Below are 7,361 nucleotides of genomic sequence, written 5' to 3'. Positions count from 1 at the left end.
TGCTCTTTTAAGTTTAAATGCTATAATGAGAAGCCAGGCTTACATACTTTTTTCACTGCAAAGCCAGTCTGCAACATTTAAATTTCAGACTGTTCTCCTTTTATTTTAATTTTTTTGCTTACAAAGTAAACCAAAATTCTGATGCTCAAGAACTGCTATTTGCCTCCTGGGAAATTCATTAAGATGACTGCTTACTAAGGAGGAAATGCCAGTGCAAGTTATTTGTCCCTTCTGCTGCAGCATGACTTAATTTAAAAGGGAAGAAATCAGATTTGAAAGCTCTCAGAACAGCGAGCCTCACCAAAGCATGGCATGCCAAGCGTCCTGCACTGACGCATGCTTAGCTCCTTCAAAAGCCTTCATCACGCAGCAGTGTCAATAGTGGCCATCAGGAAGAAAAGAAAACACTGGAGAAATTCAGTTAATCTATCCTAGTAGACGAGGTCATGACAGGACCACGTGCATAAATAGTAGAGGTATTATTTTCAGATGTAGATGTCCCAAGAAGGAATGAACCAGCTGGGGAAAGGCCTCCTTCTACATCCCCTGAACAAATGGTTGCATTTGGCTGGGGAGAGAGTGGGCTGGGGTGGCATCCTTTTCTCTCTGTGTCTGCTCAAGGGAAAATGGGAGCAAACAATTGCAGGGAGGACACCAGGAAAATCTCTTATGTTACACCTGAGGGGCAGCAAGACAGGGGCATGGGATAAAGGAAGGGGAGAGGCTGGGTTTTTTTGGTTGTCTTCATTTTCATTTTCACTTTCTTCTTCTGTATGAAGAAGAGGCTAATATGAACACTCAGGCCACAGTTGGTGATGTGTCTTTTGAATACCGACCTCAGAGCGAGCTCCTTCAGCCTGCACACATGGGATCTGCCTGGCTGCCATGAGCTTTAAATCCTTGACAGTGTAAGGATTAACCATATACACTTTAAACCAAACAAATGCAGTCAGAGCAATGTCCTTGAGGGTTTTTCAGTGATTCTGTGGCATCTGACATTTTAAAGCTTTCAGGCTTAGATTCCATCCATACTCTGGACTGTTCCTTGCACAGCTCCCTGCAACAAAAGCATTTCCTTTCCCTTGAAGTTGCTGTTGCAAACACTTTTTGCACCACTTGTCAGATGTGAAGAGAGGATGATATAATTGAGCCTGCTTTTAAAAAAAATCAAACTGACATAATATTGCTAGTAACTTGACAGCTTTATGTAAAGCCTTCCCCAGAAAATCCAAGCTGATCACACTGCTGAAGACAAGCAGAGGTTAGAGAGAAGGTTTAGGCTCTAGGACTCCTAGACTCAGCCTTTCAAAGGTTGGGCCATATTTAGCTTGCCCTTTGACATGACCCAGCCTCAAACAATAGCTTTGTGGGTATGCTAAATGACCACATCTTGCCAGTTGCTGCCAAATTAATGAGCCCATGTCATTTTTAGTTTACAGTTCAGTCATAAAGCAGCCAAGTGGAAAATGAGTCAGGGACCGTTAAGGAGTGTCACGCAAATTTTCAAAGAGTATAGTCCCTAATTCCTCACTCCCCCTTTCAGAAGTCTCTAATCAACGTTCTCTTCCCTCTCTTTGCTTTCTTCAGATCCTCTAAAGATCCCCCTCACCGTGCAAAAGAGGCTGGTGAGAGAAACTGGGTGCTGGTGGCTCAATACAGAGGACTCCAGGGGGGTAAAATGCAACCTGCACTCACGATGTGCACAGAAAATAAAGAAATCTGAGCAACTACCTCAGCTTGCAGGGGGAGCATGTGCAAAGAAGAACTGGAGGGGACAGGAGAAAGGGGACAGAAGCTTTCATGTGAAAACTGTTGGGTAAAGGGGAATCCCACCCAGAAAAATGCTTGAAGATTAGCACAGTGTAATTTTCCACTCTCTTACATCATTTACAGGCAAAAAACCCTCTCTCGATGAAACCTGTCTTCCTATCCCCGCTACTATAAAATTATTCCTGGTCTGTGGTTTAATCACAAACCTAAAACTTAGTTCAGGGTTGAAAAACTTTCTGCAGCACTAGGATGATCAACATTCTTGTGCAAGTGGTTCTAAATGCTTTAAATCTGGAACCACACAGATTTTATCAGCTTTCCACTTTGGCTTTGAAATTTTGAACAGCTTTGCTCTTCCCTGATGTGTGGAATCAAACTCTATAACCACAAAGTAGTTATAAAAGCAGGAATGTTTTAATCAGTGCTGCGCAGACACCGGGTGCAAGGGGGAGAGATCCGCCTAACTTGCACACCGTCAGGAAAAATCATGCTACAGGTATAGGCCAAACTAATACATAGTCAATAGTTTTCCTGGAATTCGGATACTTATTCATTGCATCCCCGAGAGTTCATTAGCATGCAGACATTCCTCCCCTCTTGCGCATGCATAGTGGGTTGTGGGATGAAGATTTGTCGTCTTCCTTGCGAAGGCTTCTGACCTTTCTCTCTGTAAACTTCTGACCCTTCAGGGGGGCATCCCCTCAAACCGGTTTCTCCTTGCCCTGTGAACATCTAATCACCTCCCTGCCAAATGTCCTCGGGCTGTTCTCAAACCTTGTCGGCATGGCCTTCATCCCCCTCACTATCCCAGTCATGGTGTCTGCCATCCCTTATTTTCTAACAACCACTACATTCTTGCTTCTATAAAGTATCTCTAACTCTTCCCCTTCACCCCCCTTATTCTCAGTCACTGTGAAGCTTTCTTGTCTTTTTACTTTCACTTATGGGGCCCTTCTCACCTTTCATTCCCCATTTCTTTCAGCTCCCACCTGTGATTTACCTCCACCCAGGTGGTTTGCCAGCATATTTCCTCATTTTAATCCTCCTCCTTCTCCCATATCCGCCAGCTCTATTTCTCAGCAGCTATGGACCTTGCCCTCATGCTCCACCTGGGTTTCTGCCTTGGAAATGTTCGGTGCCCCAGACTTGACTGATAAATTCTCTTGTCAGTGGCTACTCCAGGCTATGCAAGACTTCTTCACTAGCATCAGGGATTAATGTTTTTGTAATCTTCAAACAGATTCCCTGGGTCTCAGTTCAACTCACATTTGTCCATTTAGTTTTTAAAGTCCATCTCAAATGTACCTCAGGCTCTCTCATGCAATCTGTTTCTCTGTCCCTCTTTTTGCTCTTTCTAGTTGCCCAGTACTCTGTTTCATGTGTCCATCCAGAAGCTAAAGTGTATTCCTTGCAAGTTTTTCTAGGATTTATCAGTTAAAAAAAAAAAAGGGTGCATTTATTTCATGCCGCATTCACGTCTTTTTATTTCGAGAGTGAAGAAAGAATTTGCTAGAAAGAATATTTATGGAAGAAGTAAATTAATTACTATAGATCTTCTGATCTATTTATCTATCTATCTATCTATCTATCTATATACAGCATATTCATCTTAATTCTCTGAATTCATCTCTGAAGATGAATATGAATGCTAAAGCTCTAAATATGAGTATTTGCAATGAAGCTCAATTCTAGGAAGTACATTCTTCCAATTGGGAAGTAGACTGGTTGTCACATGATCTCTCTGCCCATCCAAAATTTGAAACACATTTTACATTTTAAACACAGAATTTTCTCACAGAACCTCTCGCAAACCATTTACAGGCCCTGGGCTAGATTGTGGTGCTCCACCACATGCCCTAAATAGAGAGCAGTTCAAGGCCACACAGGAAGAACCAAAGAGATTTAGCCTAAGAAATATTCTTCCTCAGGGCTGCTCTTTATGTATAGAGGTGAACAGCTGGCATCAGCCACCAGGAACAAAAAGACTTTTAAGAGACTGAGAAAAGATCTCTGGACTCTTCTGGACTATCCCTGTCTGTCCTAGGGCGCACTTCATCTTATCCTTCACTTCCCCAAAAGTACGTTCTGCTGCCCTGCTCCAGCTGGAAGCCTGTCACAGCCCCTCACTCCTTCAATGCTGCTGAAACTCCCCCTGGTTCCCAGTCTAACCTATTCTAGCTGTTTCACTTGTGGCTTTCTGATAAGAATGCCACTATGGTTTCGTTAAACAGTTGGGTTTATTTCTTCCTTTATATACCAGAGCTTGTGGCTGATGCATAAGCACTAAGCAGGTCATCTGTCAGACTTTGCTTTGCTGGGCTAAGCGAGCCAAATGACTCCAGTTTTCCCTGGTAAGATCAATTCTTCATTCCCCTGAACCTGTTCCTAGCCAGCCTTTCTTGGTCTCTCTTCAGCTTAATTCTTTCTAAATCAAAGGTGCATGCATTTTATTGCAGAGACCTCAATGGCACCCAAGAGATTGGCAGCAGTCCTTTTTGTCTACTGGAAATGCCTCTTTTAATCTAGATTATAATCACATTTGAATTATTATTTTCAATATCAAAATATACACCTTTTCTCTAATTCTGTTCTTTTAAACAGACAAGCTGAATGTTTATCACAAAATATCCACTATTATGAACAATTCTGCAGTTTTCACTAAGGTTATCTTATTTCTATTGCTTCAGTCCCATAGAAATTCTTATTTTTTTGTCATATATTCTGGCTCTCCATCCTTTTTAAGAATATTCATTTATCCTGTGCTAACAAAGTTGTCATTAGCACATTCCTGTGCTTCATAATAAATTATTACTACTGTAATTAATGAAATACTTTAGTTTAATCCAAGATCACTCCTTGAAGAGCTCTCTCAGAAATATCCAGACAGACAAGCACTTCTCCTTTCACTTTTACTCCTCTGGTTATCTTGTAGATATTCCTATAGTTCCTGTATCTTTTCCACATGAATCGATAATTTCCCAAGTCATACCATGTGACAAGCTTTACCAAAACTGAGATAAAATAGACCACTTACTTCTCTTGTCTAGTAGCATTGCTAAAAAGGAAAGTAGTATGAAATGTTTTGATGTCTCTAACCCAAATCCTACTTTTCACTGATTTTCACATGTATAATCATTCTTGTCTTAAAATCTGATGCAGAACTGGCACCTTGCTGAGGTCAGACTCAAAGGACTAATTTTCCATATTAGTCCTTTCCCTTTTCCTGAATAAATATGTACCACTTTTGCTTTCCTCCAGGCAGATGCTACCAGATTTGCAGATTTAATGCACGTATTCAGGATCCCACAATCTGGAGCTGCCGTTTCACCTATCAGCCATTTGGGGTTTTTAGAAAAAGCTATCCTTGTGCAACTTACATTCTCTGAACTGCGTCTCCGAATCCTCAGAGGAGGCAACTGCCTATGCCCATACCCTCACTGTTGGCTGCTCTGCCCCCATAAAAGTTCTTTGTGAAAAAGAAGGAAATGTATTTGCTTTTAACTAGCAGCAATATTTCTACATGAAGTTTCAGATACCTTTTCCCTTCAGCAGTCTGTGGTCTTCTTGTTTTTCTGTTCTTGCTCTCCTTTCCTCCTTTTGGATTTTCTTTGCACGGGCTCAGCTTTTATCTTGACGGTTTTCAGTACACCTAATTCTTCTTCCACTGGTACATGTGCCTCTATGGTCCTGCACAGGACCTCAGCCCCACCTCTACTCAGGAAAACATGCCCAAGCCTCGTTTCTTCACCTTGATGTTTTTTCCACCTCTTTCAAACGCTCTAGTGAAGCAGAGGTAAGTCCTGCAAGCAGGCTCTCTGTGAGAAACAAGAAGATAACTTCTGTTTTAACCACACCATACAGCTGTCGGGGTAACCACAACCTACTCTCTAGAACTGGTTGCAAAAGATGCCATGAAAATGTCTGGGAATGATGGACAAACTTGAGATTAACTGGAAAACAGTAAGAGACATGAATAAAACAGATTGCCCTCAGAGGTCCCTTCCGACTCTAAGGATTCCATGATTCTATGTTTGTACAAGGACTTTCTCTCTCTCCCCCTTCCTCTTTTTCTCTCTCTCCCTCTTTCTTTCATCCTTTTCCTCCAGTTCCTCATTTCACCCTCACTATTGCTGTTCCCCAGGTTCCGATCCAGCTATTACAAAGCAGCTCATGTAGGCATCCCCGATGTGTTGATCTCTAAAGCTGTGGAGGTTTCAGGCATTGCTGTTGTACTTTTTGGAAGATATTGGATCAAAGCCAGTAAAAAAATGCTGGAACCTCTTTCAGCCACTCTGTTCAGCCTTGTGAAGGTAACAGGGTCTTCAACTGAATCTTTCACAGAGGTAATTTCTCCAAAGTTTTCATCGTATCAGCAAAGTATCATGATAGTATTAGACATGGCCAAGTATTTCGTGGGTTTGGAGAGGCTGTTAGGGTGCATTCTCAAACTTTGCTTTCCAGGCCCCTACCAGGAAACCCTACTGCATATCCAACTCCTTATCCTAGCACAACTCCCTCCCTTGTCTACTACCCTAAGGAAGACCCGAGACCTCAGCTGTTTCTATCTGGACCCCAGTGACCCACCTTTGCAGAGCTTTGCAGAGAAGAAGCTGCCTGGAAGTGGATGTGGAGGAGGCAGAGAGGAATGGGAGCTAGGGAGGGCAGAGCTGGGCCACCCAAGAAAGAGAAAAAATTGGCCTTAGAGTTGTGCATGGGACTGATCAGGCCAGTACCATAAAAATTCCAGGTAGAAGACTGTTTTCCTTCATCTGAAGCCAAAGGCTTTCCTCCCATTCGTGATGCCATCAACAAAATAGAACTGTGGTTTTGACCAAACACTTCTCAGCAGCTGAATTTAACTATTTACATATGAAATAAGATGTAAACCTTGAACTAGAAAGTTTAAGATGAATCCTTTAAAGGGCAAATATATTTCTAATTATAAAAGTGCATACTCAAAGTCATTGAATAATTATTTTATTGCATTTTTTTCACTGAGTGTGAATTTCCTCCCTCATTTTGATCTCTTGACCACTGCACAGTAACTCTGAAGCTACCTCTATTAGTTCTCTTGGACCCAAAACTCATTTGGCTTGAAAACTACAAGCAAACATAACCCAAGCAAAAAAGATTTGTTTTAATCCCATAAAAAGTAGACAGGAACATAAGTGTGCCAGATTATCAGCTGAGGCAAACAAGCTCTGCCTCAATGGGCTCAGTGATGCTATGCTGACATTGAATACACAGAAGCTTTTGGACTGCTAGGAAAACAGTCTTTCAGAAAAAAAATAATTAATGTAAATCTATGTTGTCACTGGAAGCCTGGAAATGCCGCAAGTTAGAATTATTCAAGCTCTTTGGTGTGATGTTTAAGCAGCAGTGACTGAATGCCAGGGAACTAGAAGCCAAAGAAACTATTCCAAGTTGGATTTGACAACTACAGGGTTTTACTTTAAAGCACATTAGACAGACAAGTTTAGTCAAAAGGCATATGTAAGACTCTTAGCTTTTGTGCCGGGAGTTTCTCATTTCTGTTGGCCTCAAACATTTCTTTTCCGTTCCTTTCCTTTCCTTTCCTTTCCTTTCCTTTC

The sequence above is a fragment of the Meleagris gallopavo genome, chromosome Z, assembly GCF_000146605.3.
Source record: "Meleagris gallopavo isolate NT-WF06-2002-E0010 breed Aviagen turkey brand Nicholas breeding stock chromosome Z, Turkey_5.1, whole genome shotgun sequence".
NCBI lineage: Eukaryota > Metazoa > Chordata > Aves > Galliformes > Phasianidae > Meleagris > Meleagris gallopavo.
Note: the sequence above shows the minus strand (reverse complement) of the source record.